Here is a 17,571-nt window from a genome sequence, read left to right as displayed (position 1 = left end):
TCATGCCCATACCTGCCTTCCTGTTTCTGTATCTTCTTTTTTTTTTTTAAACTCTTTTTTGCGACTCTCTTAACTGAATTCCACTTTTGCTCCTCAAATGCTTTGATTTATTCTGGCTTGGCTCCTAATGCCCTTGTTTGTTCACTAATTTCTGATTGTTTATATTGGGTGAAGTTTCTTTCACTGGCTTTCAGTCCTGTCTGGACCAGATTTTGTCTCCACTATACCTGTACCTCCTCCAGTGCTCTAGCCATATTTTCTCAGGCAGAACTAATTCCTTACACAACTTACTATTGACTTGCCCTATAGTCTGTCTTGAAGTATAGTTTCTCTAACTCATTTTTCAAAATTTTTCTTTTTCCTTTTTTCTCCAAGTAAGTTATATGGAAAGGCCTAATTTATCCTCATACCTTACAGGATTGCAAATAAAAATGCTTAATAAATGTTTATAAAGTTGAGTTCTATTTGAGTAGAAATTTTAATTTCCTGTTCTATACAGTAACTCAAATTACTGCATTGTTTTTTTATACCTCAGATTTATTGAGGCATAATTGACAAAAATTGTATATTTTTAATGTGTACAACTTGATTTTTTTTTTTTTTTTTAGTAAATCCTCCGTCCATGGGATTTTCCAGGCAAGAGTGCTGGAGTGGATTGCCACAACTTGATGTTTTGATATACAGCATTGTTAAATGTTTACCACAATCAAGCCGATTAACATATCTTTCACATCATGTGGTTACCTTTTTGTTTCCCTTTGGTGATAAAATTTAAGGTCTATACTCTTAGTAAATTTCAGGCACGCAATACAGTAATGTGAACTATCGTCACATTGCTGCACATTAGATTTCCACAACTTATTTGTCTTAGATAACTTAAACTTTGTGCCTTTGACACATTTCTCCATTTTCCCACCATATCCCCAGTCTTTGGAAACCACCATTCTGCTCTCTACTTCTAGGAGTTTGACTATTTTAGATCCCACATATAACTGAGATGATATAGTATTTGTCATTCTACATCTGGCTTATTTCACTTAGCAGAATGTCCTCTAGGTTCATCTGCATTGTTGCAGGTATGATTTTCTTTTTTAAGGCTGAGTAATATTCCATATTATGTGTATATAATCACATTTTTTTCTTTCCCAGTTTTATTGAGATAAAACTGATATATAATGCTGTATTATTATAAAGTATACAACATAATGATCACCACAATAAATTTGATTAACATTCATCATTTCATAAAGTTACAAGTTTTTTCTTGGGATGTGAGCTTTTAAGACGTATTCAGCAACTTCCAAATATACAATACAACTTTAGTCACCATGCTGTGTATTATATCCCTAGAACTTAATTATAACAGGAAGATAGGGCCTTTTCACTTTCACCCATTTCTCCCACATACCACCCCAATGTTCTGGCAACCACCGATCTATTCTGTTTCTATGAATTCATTTTTTATTTTTTAAAGATTTCATATATAAGTGAGATCCTTGGGTTGGGAAGATTCCCTGGAGTAGGAAATGGTAATCTGCTTCAGTATTCTTGCCTGGAAAATTCCTTTGACAGAGGATCCTGGCTGTCTCTTGTCCATGGGCTTGCAAAAACTGGGACCTGACTGGGTGACTGAGCACATGCACACAACGTGGTGTGCTGGGACATATTGGTGTACCATGGGCGAATATGGTTGCAAGACACTGGTTCTGTTCCCAAGAACCAGCCTTGGGAAGCCAGGCTGGTTCTGGACCTGTGGCCTCTTACGTTTCATTTATTGCAGTTTTGTCATACAAACAGTACCATTTTCTATATGAAGTATGGCCCGGAAAAGGTTGGAAGCAGTGCTATAAAGCAGTGTGGCTGATATTTTCATTTTAGGATTTGATATTATGGACAGTTCAATATATCTTTACAGACTGTAAGTTCAATTCTTTGGTTAATACATTAAAAGAAGTGAGAAAACTCAAAATATTCATGAAAAATAGTATATATTTAAGTGGATTTTGGGAGTTGCATAATTAGAGGAATTTAACATTGATTTACTCTATAACATTTTGTTTATTAGTATTGGAAATTCACTACAGGTAAAGGACATATTTTAAATTTTTTAAATTATGGTAAAAGTCACATGATATAAAATACTATTTTAACCATATTTAACTGTACAGTTCAGTGGCACTAAGTTGAGAAACCTATATGCAGGTCAGGAAGCAACAGTTAGAACTGGACATGGAACAACAGACTGGTTCCAAATAGGAAAAGGAGTATGTCAAGGCTGTATATTGTTACCATGTTTATTTAACTTATATGCAGAGTACATCATGAGAAACGCTGGACTGGAAGAAGCACAAGCTGGAATCAAGATTGCTGGGAGAAATATCAATAACCTCAGATATGCAGATGACACCACCCTTATGGCAGAAAGTGAAGAGGAACTAAAAAGCCTCTTGATGAAAGTGAAAGAGGAGAGTAAAAAAGTTGGCTTAAAGCTCAACATTCAGAAAACGAAGATCATGGCATCCGGTCCCATCACTTCATGGGAAATAGATGGGGAAACAGTGGAAACAGTGTCAGACTTTATTTTTGGAGGGCTCCAAAATCACTGCAGATGGTGATTGCAGCCATGAAATTAAAAGACGCTTACTCCTTGGAAGGAAAGTTATGACCAACCTAGATAGCATATTCAAAAGCAGAGACATTACTTTGCCAACAAAGGTCCATCTAGTCAAGGCTATGGTTTTTCCAGGGGTCATGTATGGATGTGAGAGTTGGACTGTGAAGAAGGCTGAGTGCCGAAGAATTGATGCTTTTGAACTGTGGTGTTGGACAAGACTCTTGAGAGTCCCTTGGACTGCAAGGAGATCCAACCAGTCCATTCTGAAGGAGATCAGCCCTGGGATTTCTTTGGAAGGAATGATGCTAAAGCTGAAACTCCAGTACTTTGGCCACCTCATGCGAAGAGTTGACTCATTGGAAAAGACTCTGATGCTGGGAGGGATTGGGGGCAGGAAGAGAAGGGGACGACAGAGGATGAGATGGCTGGATGGCATCACTGACTCGATGGACGTGAGTCTGAGTGAACTCTGGGAGTTGGTGATGGACAGGGAGGCCTGGCATGCTGCGATTCATGGGGTTGCAAAAAGTCGGACACGACTGAGCGACTGAACTGCACTGAACTGAACTGAAGTACATTCATGTTGGGCAACTCTCACCATCATCCATCTCCTGATTTTTTCACATTCCTAAACTGAGACTCTGTCCCCATTAAACAGCAGGGGGTTTTTGAAAAACCATAGCTGTTGACAACCCCCTCCCCTCACCCCAACCCCTTGCCCCTGGCATCTACCACTGTGCTTTCTGGCTCTATGAATTTGACTACTCTAGGTACACTGTTGCTGCTGCTGCTGCTGCTAAGTCGCTTCAGTCGTGTCCGACTCTGTGCGACCCCATAGACGGCAGCTCACCAGGCTCCCCCGTCCCTGGGATTCTCCAGGCAAGAACACTGGAGTGGGTTGCCATTTCCTTCTCCAATGCATGAAAGTGAAAAGTGAAAGTGAAGTCGCTCAGTTGTGTCCGACCCTGAGCGACCCCATGGACTGCAGCCTACCAGGGTCCTCCATCCATGGGATTTTCCAGGCAAGAGTACTGGAGTGGGGTGCCATTGCCTTCTCCGAGGTACATTGTTAAGTAGGAATATAACAGTATGTGTCTGCATCTAGTATGTACTGGAATACATTTTTAAGGTTAACAATATACGTAAAGGACATATTTTAAGAAATCAGGCTATGTCTTAAATCCAAAAGTTGAAAGTGTTTTGAACCTGAATAGGCTTTGATCCAGAACCTGGAAAGTGGGAGAAAGAGGTTGCCTTTGGTTATTCCAGCCCCCACTCTGCCTCTGCTCTTTGTGTATCTACACTAATGTTTCTCTTTTCCATAGCCCTAGTTCAAGTGCCTGGTGGAGACTGACAGTCATCAACCATCTTTCAATGGCAAATTCACACTCCCAGGAGAGAAACTGATTGGCCCAGCTTAAGTGGGTTTCCAAACAATGGCAGTAGTTTCTCTTGAGAAAATGATTAACCTAAAGTCAAATAGTATGAACATGGCTGAGTGGTTTATCACTTTCCATAGGAAAAGAGAGGTTCTCATAGAGTACATAATGATTGGGCAGATGCTGCAAACATAGCCATTTTGGGCATGAAATCAATTACCTTTTCCTTTATGATATGTAGAGTGTTGTATCATCACAAATTTCTCACCACAGTTGCCTTGGAAAATTGAGTTTATTAATTATTTTCATAATATCAGAACTTGAAAAATATATTTTTGAAAACAAATTTTTTTTCAAGGGAGAACATATTAAAGCCATTGTTGTAGAATGTGGGTAATCAGTCTGTGTGAAACAGTTTCTGGTTACATTAAAGTGTGGCTTATATGCATGGAAAGAGCTCTGAAACAGTGGGCTGGATAGATTGGAAAGTGATGAGATGAGAGGCAGGGGAACCTTTAGCTGCAGTCATCCATAATGAAAATAATGCAGTCCTGAAATAAGTCAGAGAAGTGGGGAATGGAGAACAAGGGAATACAAAGATGGTATTAAAGAGGCAAACCGGGGGTTTCCTTGGTGGTCCTGTGGTTAAGAATCTGTCTTGCAATGCAGGGGACACAGGTTCAATCCCTGGTCTGGGAAGACCTCACATGCTGCAGAGCAACTGAGCTCATGTGCTACAAATTCGGAAGCCTGGGTGCCCTAGAGACTGTACTCCACAACACAACAAGCCACTGGAATGAGAAGCCCATGCATTGAAACTAGAGAGTAGCCCCTGCTCTCTGCAACTAGCGAATGCCTGTGCACAGCAATGAAGACCCAGCACAGCCAAAAATAAATAAATAATTAAATAATTTTTTTTTTTTTTTAAAGAAAAGAGGGTGATTTGTAGAAGATAGTATATATTGGTTTGGGCAGTAAGGAAAATGTAGAAAGTCAGAAGAGGTGATGATTTTAACTGTGAATGCCATTTATTGAGATACAGAAGATAGGAGAGGGGAATATAGGTTTTAGGGATACAACAAATTTAGTGTTAGACATTTTCAGTTGTTCATTCCTGGAAAGAATCTAGGTTCCAACTGTGTAGTTGGAATACTATGAATATGTATTCATAACTATGAATATGTATTTATAGCTCAGGAAAAAAATCCTACCAGAAATGTAGAAGTAGAATCAGTTACATGTATTTTTATTTCTAAGAATATTTGGAATCCTTCATTTTTTAAGTATCCTTCATTAAAAATTGGTTAGTTATAGATTTAAGCAATGACATGTGGAAAACAGCATTATTATTATTTTTGCAAAACTCTTATTGAGTATACTCAGAATACTTCATATACTCAGAAAATTTTTAGTGGATTTTCACGAAGTTGTACATTCATGTAACCAGCACTCAGATCAAGAGACAGAACATTGTCACCACCCTTCCCCCTAGAATAGCTCAGCTACCCCTTTACAGATATGATAACTTCCTCAGGAGTAACTTTGGCATTGGAATGAAAACTGACCTTTTCCAGTCCTGTGGCCACTGCTGAGTTTTCCAAATTTGCTGGCATATTGAGTGCAGCACTTTCACAGCATCATCTTTCAGGATTTGAAATAGCTCAACTGGAATTCCATCACCTCCACTAGCTTTGTTGGTAGTGATGCTTTCTAAGGCCCACTGGACTTCACATTCCAGGATGTCTGGCTCTAGGTCAGTGATCACACCATCATGATTATCTGGGTCATGAAGATCTTTTTTGTACAGTTCTTCTGTGTATTCTTGCCATCTCGTCTTAATATCTTCTGCTTCTGTTAGGTCCATACCATTTCTGTCCTTTATCAAGCTCATCTTTGCATGAAATGTTCCTTTGGTATCTCTGATTTTCTTGAAGAGATCCCTAGTCTTTCCCATTCTGTTGTTTTCCTCTATTTCTTTGCATTGATCGCTGAAGAAGGCTTTCTTATCTCTTCTTGCTATTCTTTGGAACTCTGCATTCAGATGTTTATATCTTTCTTTTTCTCCTTTGCTTTTCGCTTCTCTTCTTTTCACAGCTATTTTTAAGGCCTCCCCAGACAGCCATTTTGCTTTTTTGCATTTCTTTTCTATGGAAATGGTCTTGATCCCTGTCTCCTGTACAATGTCACGAACCTCATTCCATAGTTCATCAGGCACTCTATATCTATCAGATCTAGGCCCTTAATCTATTTCTCATTTCCACTGTATAATCATAAGGGATTTGATTTAGGTTGTACCTGAATGGTCTAGTGGTTTTCCCTACTTTCTTCAATTTCAGTCTGAATATGGCGATAAGGAGTTCATGATCTGAGCCACAGTCAGCTCCTGGTCTTGTTTTTGCTGACTGTATAGAGCTTCTCTATCTTTGGCTGCAAAGAATATAATCAATCTGATTTCAGTGTTGACCATCCGGTGATGTCCATGTATAGAGTCTTCTCTTGTGTTATTGGAAGAGGGTGTTTGTTATGACCAGTGCATTTTCTTGGCAAAACTCTGTCAGTCTTTGCCCTGCTTCATTCTGTATTCCAAGGCCAAATTTGCCCTGTTACTCCAGGTGTTTCTTGACTTCCTACTTTGGCATTCCAGTCCCCTATAATGAAAAGGGCATCTTTTTTGGGTGTTAGTTCTAAAAGGTCTTGTAGGTCTTCATAGAACCGTTCAACTTCAGCTTCTTCAGCATTACTGGTTGGGGCATAGACTTGGATTACTGTGATATTGAATGGTTTGCCTTGGAAACGAAGAGAGATCATTCTGTCATTTTTGAGATTTCATCCAAGTACTGCATTTTGGACTGTCTTGTTGACCATGATGGCTACTCCATTTCTTCTGAGGGCTTCCTGCCCGCAGTAGTAGATATAATGGTCATCTGAGTTAAATTCACCCATTCCAGTCCATTTCAGTCCGCTGATTCCTAGAATGTCGACATTCACTCTTGCCATCTCTTGTTTGACCACATCCAATTTGCCTTGATTCATGGACCTGACATTCCAGGTTCCTGTGCAATATTGCTCTTTACAGCATTGGACCTTGCTTCTATCACCAGTCACATCCACAGCTGGGTATTGTTTTTGCTTTGGCTCCATCCCTTCATTCTTTCTGGAGTTATTTCTCCACTGATCTCCAGTAGCATATTGGGCCCCTACTGCCCTGGGGAGTTTCTCTTTCAGTATCCTATCATTTTGCCTTTTCATACTATTCATGGGGTTCTCAAGGCAAGAATACTGAAGTGGTTTGCCATTCCCTTCTCCAGTGGACCACATTCTGTCAAATGCAATGCCAAAGAATGCTGAAACTACTGCACAATTGCACTCATCTCACACACTAGTAAAGTAATGGTCAAAATTCTCCAAGCCAGGCTTCAGCAATATGTGAACTGTGAACTTCCTGATGTTCAAGCTGGTTTTAGAAAAGGCAGAGGAACCAGAGATCAAATTGCCAACATCCTCTGGATCATGGAAAAAGCAAGAGAGTTCCAGAAAAACATCTATTTCTGCTTTATTGACTATGCCAAAGCCTTTGACTGTGTGGATCACAGTAAACTGTGGAAAATTCTGAAAGAGATGGGAATACCAGAACACCTGACCTGCCTCTTGAGAAATTTGTATGCAGGTCAGAAAGCAACAGTTAGAACTGAACATGCAACAGCAGACTGGTTCCAAATAGGAAAAGGAGTACGTCAAGGCTGTATATTGTCACCCTGTTTATTTAACTTATATGCAGAGTACATCATGAGAAACACTGGACTGGAAGAAACACAAGCTGGAATCAAGATTGCTGGGAGAAATATCAATAACCTCAGATATGCAGATGACAGCACCCTTATGGCAGAAAGTGAAGAGGAACTCAAAAGCCTCTTGATGAAAGTGAAAGTGGAGAGTGAAAAAGTTGGCTTAAAGCTCAACATTCAGAAAATGAAGATCATAGCATCTGGTCACACCACTTCATGGGAAATAGATGGGGAAACAGTGGAAACAGTGTCAGACTTTATTTTTCTGGGCTCCAAAATCACTACAGATGGTGATTGCAGCCATGAAATTAAAAGGCGCTTACTCCTTGGAAGGAAAGTTATGACCAACCTAGATAGCATATTCAAAAGCAGAGACATTACTTTGCCAACAAAGTTTCATCTAGTCAAGGCTATGGTTTTTCCCATGGTCATGTATGGATGTGAGAGTTAGACTGTGAAGAAGGCTGAGCGCTGAAGAATTGATGCTTTTAAACTGTGGTGTTGGAGAAGACTCTTGAGAGCCCCTTGGACTGCAAGAAGATCCAACCAGTCCATTGTGAAGGAGATCAGCCCTGGGATTTCTTTGGAAGGAATGATGCTAAAGCTGAAACTCCAGTACTTTGGCCACCTCATGCGAAGAGTTGACTCATTGGAGAAGACTCTGATGCTGGGAGGGATTGGGGGCAGGAGGCGAAGGGGACGACAGAGGATGAGATGGCTGGATGGCAGCACTAACTCGATGGATGTGAGTCTGAGTGAACTCCGGGAGTTGGTGATGGACAGGGAGGCCTGGTGTGCTGCGATTCATGGGGTTGCAAAGAGTTGGACATGACTGAGTGACTGATCTGATCTGATCAGGAGTAACTAATGTTTAGGATTAGTTTGGTCTGTTTTCAATTTTTAATAAATACTGGGTTGGCCAAAAAGTTCATTTGGCTTTTTCCACAAAATGTAACAACAAACGTTTTGGCCTACCCAGTAGAACCATAATAATATGTGCCTCTCATGTCTGGTTTCTTTCATCCAACCTAATGTTTTTGAGAGTCATCCATATTACTGCATGTAGCTGCAGTTGTTCATTCTCATGGTTATAAAACATTCGAAATAAAGTTGTGACTATACCAGTTTATTTATCCATTCTACAGCCGATAGACAATTGGATGAAGCAGCATTATTATTAGGGATATTAGCATTATTTTTAGCTATACTGTGGCTATTTTAAATAATGCTGCAATAAACATGGCTGCAAATGTTTTTTAAAATCAGTGTTTTCATTTTCTTTGGGTATATACCTAGGAACGGAATTGCTGGTTCATATGATAGTTCTATATTAATTTTTTGAGACCCCCTCCCTCCCATATTGTTTTCCGTAGTGGGTGATCCAGTTTACAGTTTCACCAACAGTACATGAGGGTTTAGTGGTGCCAAATTCTTTTTAGCTTTTGTTTCTCTGGAAAATTCTTTATGTCCCCTTCAATTCTGGATTATAACCTTACCAGGTAGAGTATTCTTGGTTGAAACTTTTTTCCTTTCAACTCTTTGATATATAGTACCACTCTGTACTGGCCTGCTAATTTCCTGCTGAAAAGGCAGCTGTTAGTATTCTGGGAGTTCCCTTATACATAACTAGTTGCTTTTCTCTTGCTGCATTTAATATTCTCCCTTTTAAAATTTTAACATTTTAATTATCATGTGTTTGTTATGGATTTCTTTGAGTTCATATTGTTTGATGCTTACTGTGCTTCTTGCTTATGGATATTCACTTCCTTTCCTAGGTTAGGGAAGTTTTCAGTTATTACTTCTTCAAATATTTCTCTGCTTTTCTCTCTCTCTCTTCTCCTTTTTGAACCCCTATAATCAGATGTTAGTATGTTTGATTTTTTCCTAGAGTTCTCTTAAACTCTCATTATTTAAAAAGATTCTTCTTTATTCTGTTCACCTTGGGTTATTTCCAGGACTCTGTCATCTAGATTGCTAATCCGTTCTTCTATATCATCTAATATATTGTTGATACTCCCTAGTTTATTTTTTCATCTCAGTTATTGTATTCTTCAGCTTTGATTGATTTTATTTAATGTTTTCTAACTCTTTATTGAAATTCTCACTGTGTTCATCCATTCTTCTGAGTTTGGTGAGCATCTTTATGATCATTACCTTGAACTCTTTATCTGGTAGATTGCCTGTCTTCATTTTACATGGCTCTTCTTCTGAGGTTTTTGTCTTGTCCTTTTATTTGGAATATATTCCTCTGTCTCCTCATTTTTCTGAATTCTCTTGTTTATTTCTGTGTATTATGTAGGTCCTTTCTCTCCTGATCTTGGCAGAAGTAGCCCAATGTAGGAGATGTTCTCTGGGGCTCATCAGTGTGCTTCCGTCTGACTATCAGAGGCTCCAGGGGTCCTCTATGTGGGCTGCATATGCCCTTCTGCTGTGTTTGGGGCAAGCACTGAGTGCATGCTGGTAGGTGGGACTGGCCCTTGGCCCACCTGACTGTTGCCCTGCCTTGTGTGCTTGCTGGGAGTGTCACGGTGGGAGGGGCAGGACCCCTGGGCTGTGATTCCAGCTGTGTGTGACTCCTGTGCGGCTGCTGGTGGGCAGGTCATCTCCCCAGCACAGCTAGTTGTGAGGCCTGGCAGCTTGGTGGTGTTGCAGGTGCTCTGTTGGGTGAGGCAGGCTCCCCATGCAGCTGTTTGCAAGGCCTGGTGGGGTGTGACTGGTGTAGGTGTGTGGCTTGGTGGAGCAGGTCCTTGGCACTAGTAAGCTAAAGGGAGGATTCCAAAATGGTGCCTTCCAGAGCTGGTGTTAGCACGGTAGAACAAGATCACAAAAACAGCTGCCACCAGCTTCTTAATCACCAGGAGAGTCCCAGCTGCCTCTTGCCTTTCCAGGATACTCTTCAAGATCAGCAAGTAGGGCTGACCCAGGCACTTTTCAAACTGCTCCTTCTGTGCTGAGACTCAGAGTGTGTGAGATTTTGTGTGCAGCCTGTAAGAGCAGAGTCTAAGTTTCCTACAGTTTTCTGGGTCTCCCTAATGTCAGCTGTGCTGGTTTTCAAAGTCAGGTGTTTTGAGGCTTGTTTTTGTGGTGCAGGACCTTTGGGCTGGGAAACCCAGTGTGGGGCTCAGACCCCTCACTCCTTGGAGGAGGGGGAATCTGTTGTCTAGGGACTCTGAGGATATGATGAATTTGGACATGCAAAGCTAAGGGCAGCAGATATTTCTGTGGAGAAAAGACACAACTATGGGAAAACTTAGGGTGTACTCAGAAGTGGTGAGAAGCTTGGACTGGTTGGAGAGATGGGCTTGGAAAAGGAGATAAAGCTCTGGAGGTGAAATGACAGAGTTATCAAGGACTTTGAATGGTTTTAGCTCTTAGAATTTCCACATGCACAATTTTGAAGGCTGGCATTCAGACTTCCTAATATGGCAAGTCTTAGTCTGTTTGAAGTGATGTGAAGTGAAAGTCTCTCAGTTGTGTCTGACTCTTTGTGAACCATGTACTATACAGTCCATGGAGTTCTCTAGGCCAGAATGCTAGAATGGGTGGCCTTTCCGTTTTCCAGGGGATCTTCCCAACCCAGGGATCGAACCTAGGTCTCCCACATTACAGGTGTATTCTTTACCAGCTGAGCCACAAGGGAAACCCAAGAATACTGGAGTGGGTAGCTTGTCCCTTCTGCTATAATAAAGTACCCTAGACTGGGTGACTTATAAACAACAAAAATTTATTTCTCATGGTTCTGGAGGCTAGGAGTTCTGATAAGAACTCTCTTCTGGTTTGTAGACTGCTGACTTCTCGTTGCATCCTCACATGGAGGAAAAAAATGTGTGAGCTACTTCTCTGGATTCTTCTTTTAAGAGCACTAATCCCCCTCATGAGGGCTTCACCCTAATGACCTAATTATGTACCAAAGGCCTCCAACCCAAAATACACTGGGGATTAGATTTCAATATATGAATTTGGGGGAGAACACAAACATTCAATCCATAATCCAGTTCCAGTTCAGTCGCTCAGTCGTGTCTGACTCTTTGCGACTCCATGAACCGCAGCAAGCCTGGCTTCCCTGACCATCACCCACTCCAGGAGTCTACCCAAAGCCATGTCCATTGAGTTGGTGATGCCATCCAACCATCTCATCCTCTGTCGTCCCCGTCTCCTCCTGCCCTCAATCTTTCCCAGCATCAAGGTCTTTTCAAATGAGTCCAGACTTTGCACCAGGTGGCTAAAGTATTGGAGTTTCAGCTTCAACATCAGTCCTTCCAATGAACACCCAGGACTGATCTCCTTTAGTATGGACTGGTTGGATCTCCTTGCAGTCCAAGGGACTCTCAAGAGTCTTCTCCAACACCACAGTTCAAAAGCATCAATTCTTCTGTGGTCAGCTTTCTTTATAGTCCAACTCTCATAGCCATACATGACTACTGGAAAACCATAGCCTTGACTACATGGACCTTTGTTGACAAAGTAATGTCTCTGCTTTTCAATATGCTGTCTAGGTTGGTCATAACTTTCCTTCCAAGGAGTAAGCGTCTTTTAATTTCATGGCTGCAATCACCATCTGCAGTGATTTTGGAGCCCAGAAAAATAAAGTCTGACACTGTTTCCCCTGTTTCCCCATCTATTTCCCATGAAGTGATGGGACCGGATGCCATGATCTTAGTTTTCTGAATGTTGGGCTTTAAGCCAACTTTTTCACTCTCCTCTTTCACTTTCATCAAGAGGCTCTTTAGTTCTCTTCACTTTCTGCCATAAGGGTGGTATCATCTGCATATCTGAGGTGATTGATATTTCTCCCAGCAATCTTGATTCCAGCTTGTGCTTCCTCCAACCCAGTGTTTCTCATGATGCGTATAGGTTAAATAAGTAGGGTGACAACATACAGCCTTGATGTACTCCTTTTCTCCTTTGGAACCAGTCTGTTGTTCCATGTCCAGTTCCAACTGTTGCTTCCTGACATGCCTACAGATTTCTCAAGAGGCAGGTCAGGTGGTCTGGTATTTCCATCTCTTTCAGAATTTTCCACAGTTTACTGTGATCCACACAGTCAAAGGCTTTGGCATAGTCAATAAAGCAGAAATAGATGTTTTTCTGGAACTTGCTTGCTTTTTCAATGATCCCTTCATTTTTTCAGATTTTGAGATTAAATAGCACAGATACCAACAAGACAGGGCTTCCCTGTTAGCTCAGCTGGTAAAGAATCCACCTGCAATGCAGGAGACCCCGGTTTGATTCCTGGGTCAGGAAGATCCTTTGGAGAAGGGATAGGCTATCTACTACAGTGTTCTTACCTGGATAATTCCCTGGTGGCTCAAATGGTAAAGAATCTGCCTCCAATGAGGGAGACCTGGGTTTAATTTCTGGGTTGGGAAGATCCCCTGGAGAAGGGCATGACAACCCACTCCAGTATTCTTGCCTGGAGAATCCCCATAGACAGAGGAGCCTCTCAGGCTACAGTCCATGGAGTTCCAAAGAGTCGGACATGACTGAACGACTAAGCACAGCACAGCATCAACAAGACAGGCCTTATTCCTTGGATGAAAAGGTATGACAAACCTAGACAGTGTATTAAAAATAGCAAAGACATGACTTTTCTGACAAAGGTCTGTATAGTCAAAGCTGTGGTTTTTGCAGTAGTCATATATGGATGTGAGAGTAGACCATAAAGAAGGCTGAGTGCCAAATAATTGATGTTTTCAAACTGTGGTGCTGGAGAAGACTTAAGAGTCCCTTGGACAGCAAGGAGATCAAACCAGTCAGTCCTAAAGGAAAACAACCTTGAATATTCAGTGGAAGGACTGATACTGAGGCTGAAGCTCCGATACTTTGGCCATCTGATGCGAAGAATTGACTCACTGGAAAAGACCCTGATGCTGGGAAAGATTGAGGGCAGGAGGAGAAGGGGATGACAAAGGATGAGATGGTTGGATGGCATCATCGACTCAATGGATATGAGTTTGAGCCAACTCTGGGAGATAGTGAAGGACAGGGGAGACTGGCGTGCTGCAGTCTATGGGGTTGCAAAGAATTGGACACGACTTAATGACTGAACAACAACCAACAAGACAAATGGTACATACAAATGAGTGTTATAAAGATCAATTAAATCATGTTATATTAATGTCTCAATGGTTCAAATAGCTATTAGAAGTAAAAGTATAAGTAGTACTAAACAAGATGATAGAATCTGAACTAGTCCAAGTCCTTTGGGATCTCTGGTAGTCCCTAGCTGATATGGAGGTCAGAGAAGTGGATACACAGTATTATACATCCCCATAATGTCTCAGCATAAAAACAAGGATTCCTTATTATATTCTTTGTTTTCACTTTGATTCCATTAGCCATACAGATATATCTTTAATACTGGCTAATAGGTTCTAGGGACTGTAAACCTCTAATTAGCAAGCTTAGTGAAAAAGCTTTTTCCTGATATAATGCTTATTTGCTCAAATAGTTCATTTTTAAGTAGTACAGCAATTAGAATCTCCTGTGATAAAACTGAAGTCTGAGCATACTCTTTAAAGCATTCGATTGAAAATAAATTCAGATTCAGTTTTAGGAAAAGAAACTGGTTGTTAGATTTATGTCTGTGCTGTATCTTGTAACTCTCCTGCTGTTTTTCCTATAAGCATTAAAAAATGCCTTTCTACATTATTCCCTGAAATTTCTTGTAACTCTCAGACTCCAAAAATATAAGACTATCATCTGGGTAAGGCTTTTTATCAATATTTAAGTTCTACTAATTAATTTATGTAAAACAGTGTTCAAACTTGGGTTGGTATCCCAGCTATATGCTTAAAAAGCTTATTAGTTGAAAGAAGCATTGTCAGACATTGCTGGCTTCTCAAGCCCTTGGTTAAGAATTAATAAAATCACCAATTCTAGCAAGATTGTTTTGGTCTTAAATTTAGTGTTATCTTTTTGTTTCTGTGAAGGCTCTTGATATTCCACATGCCAACACTCCTTAAGAAGAAAACTGAGGAGTGAAAGTAAGCTGGTAGACAGGGCAGCTGGCAGTTTGGGTCTGCCCCCAACCCCAGGCAGAAGCCCATGAGAGCTTTCTCCCTGGGCTATGAGTTCCTCAGTGTGAGTCAACTCTCTGAGTGGCCTTAGGGGCAAATTAGGTGCATGAAAGGGGAATTCACACAGAGATGACCTTGTAGGCCAGTAATACAGAGAAATTTAGCAATGATGGTAGAGAATCAACCTGCAATGCAGGAGACCTGGGTTTGATCCCTGGATTGGGATGATCCCCTGGAGAAGGGAATAGCTACCCACTCCAGTATTCCTGCCTGGCGAATCCCATGGACAGAGGAGCCTGGTGGGCTACAGTCCATGGGGTCGCAAAGAGTGGGACATGACTGAGTGACTAACACCTTCACTGTTAGCAATGAAAGCGTTATTTTCATTTCCCATCTAGCTGTTCAGAAGACAGTTTCACAGTTAGGAAGGTAACTTTCTTATCATTTTAAACAAAGACATCCTTTTGTATTCTATCCTCCTAGACATTCTTCATGTCCTACTACCTTTGAAGAAAGAAAACACAACAGAATACATGAAGTAATGTTTTTTATATTGATAATTTCATTCCAAATACCGAAAAGAAAAATTGAATGTGCAAACAGTGCTGCCTGTCCTAAAGTACCTAGAAGACTCCATTGGCAGGCTGCCAGGCCCTTGGATGGGGAGCAGGAGAGCTGTGAATATTTTTTAGGCAGATGGTGTGATGTTGAACTTTTATCTGTAGGGGATGCTGGAGGGGCACTGGAGGAGAAAGTGTGCCTCTTTTGCCATGCTTCTGTGGGGCAAACGAGTTCTCCAGAACCTTGCTCCTGCAGTGTGGTGGCTTCTCCTGGCCTGGTTCTTAAAGTATGGGCAGTGCCTCCAGCATGCAGTGTCTCCAGCCTGCCGCTCAGCACCAGCAGCTTCTCCAGGGCCTACTGCCCAGCTCCTATAGTGTGTGGCTTCTCTGGTGCCTGGCTCTGACCGCGTACCTCTTCCTTGGTGCTTGGCTCTTGTAATATGTGTTGATCAGCAGCACCTAGTGGCCAGCAACTTCCCTTGACACAGTTTGGGTGACTTCTCAGTGTAATGCCACCACCAAGACACCTCCCTATTGAATGGCTTCTCCTGGCACTCTCTTCAGAAGCTTTGCAATGAGTTCCAGGGCATAGCGTCTTGCTGTGGATAGTCTTCCCGAGGGTGGATTTTTCAGCAGGTTCTGCTAGTGTTACTTCTCAGTGACTTCAACAGTCATGAACCATCTTCATGTCTTTTCCAACAAGGTCTGGATTTTAGTTCTGGTGCAGGGTAGGGAGGGTGCCTCTTCTTATGTCAGCCCTAAGGTGGTGCCTGCTCTTTGTAACAGCTATTCCTGGCTTCTTTAGAGTTATCTTTATTTCTTGTCAATTTCTTATTACCTCAATCCCCTATAATAGTTCATAATTCCTTATATTAAACTTTATGTGATCAAGTTATTGCATAGATTCTCTCTTGATAGACTCTTGATACATTTACAAAGATATACCTTGGAGGTGATCATTTTGTGTTAGTTTTCCCAGAGACATGATGTAGTTATTTGGTTTGTAGATTCAAGTCTTATTTTATTTCTGCAGAACTTTTTTGAATGATACTTTAATATTTTTCCATTCCTTTTATTTCCATTCTCTTGGGAATATGTATGTTGAATTTCCTTTGCTTCTCACAGCTATCATTTTTCCTCTGATCTTTAGTCATTTTCACTCCGATCTTTAATCATTTTCACTCAAGATTTTTTTTAAATGTGTTCTTTCAGTCCTCCTCTCCATAAGCCTGAACTTTTTTCATGACCCCTGTGTTTTTAATTTTTGAAATTGCTTGATTTTTTTCCTTCTAATTTCTTTCTGTTTTTGGAAGCTTTAACTAATTTTGTTGTTTTGCTCTGTCTTCTTTGATCATGTATAATTCTATTTTGAAGCCCTTTGTTATAAATGTGTTTGTTTTACTAAGTGTTTTGTATCAATGCCTTATATTTGGTTACATTTTCATCTACTTAATGGCAGCATTAGTATGAATATTTTCCATCTGTCATTTGTTTTTCATGCCCCTTTTCTCTATTTTTCTATTATATACTCATATAAATCTCATGCTGAGTCTCATATAATTTTTACCCACCTTTAGATGAATTGAATTTTCTCCAGATCAGGAAGTTCTACTTAATTTTCTTATAAAACAGGTTTGACTGTATATGCCTTTTATGAATTTTTATTTTACTTCAACCAACAGAGCTAAGTAACTTCAAATATGTGCATGATTTAGAGTGTATGTCTTCCCCCTGCCTTGTCTTGAGGCTCCTTTGTATGTGATTTCTCAGTCATCACTCTCTGTTGCTCTTCTCTGGGTGTGCCATAACTTTAAACTACTAAAATTTTTTAACTGTCGGAAATTTGCACACATAAAAGCACTTTCTTGAAAGCTTCTACATTCCAATCTACCTTGTGCTGAACTTAGCAGCCATTTCTCTTATTGGAGATGAAGATGAAGTTTGCATTTGAAATGCAAAGGCAATTTGCATTCTTGTGATGACTTCCATTGGTAAGGTCTGTCTTTATGCTGATGTTTTAATACTAAAGATATATTGGGATTTATAAACTAAAAACTTTATGAAGACAACCAAAGTTTGTTGTCCTACATTTAGTCTTCCGAATGAGTGAAAAATATTAATTTGAGCTAATTTTAACATGTATTAATCTTTTAAATACATGTTAATAAAAAAATACAAATATTATTCAGTCATGATATCATCTTTCAGTTCATC

The 17,571-nt window shown here is 40.5% G+C and overlaps 1 long non-coding RNA gene across 2 annotated transcripts in view; it reads left to right on the top strand.

Moving 5' to 3' along the window:
• LOC129619645 (uncharacterized) overlaps window positions 1–1,208 on the top strand; it is a 41,387-nt gene extending 40,179 nt beyond the window's left edge. For both annotated transcript variants that reach the window (XR_008698000.1, XR_008698001.1), the window contains one exon: window positions 609–1,208. This is a non-coding gene — a long non-coding RNA (uncharacterized LOC129619645). The remainder of the gene's footprint in view (window positions 1–608) is intronic.
• Window positions 1,209–17,571: the final 16,363 nt, after the last annotated feature.

The sequence above is a fragment of the Bubalus kerabau genome, chromosome 9, assembly GCF_029407905.1.
Source record: "Bubalus kerabau isolate K-KA32 ecotype Philippines breed swamp buffalo chromosome 9, PCC_UOA_SB_1v2, whole genome shotgun sequence".
NCBI classification, from domain to species: Eukaryota; Metazoa; Chordata; class Mammalia; order Artiodactyla; family Bovidae; genus Bubalus; species Bubalus kerabau.
The sequence above is the reverse complement of the archived record's forward strand: the minus strand, read 5'-3'. Positions and strand labels throughout refer to the sequence as shown.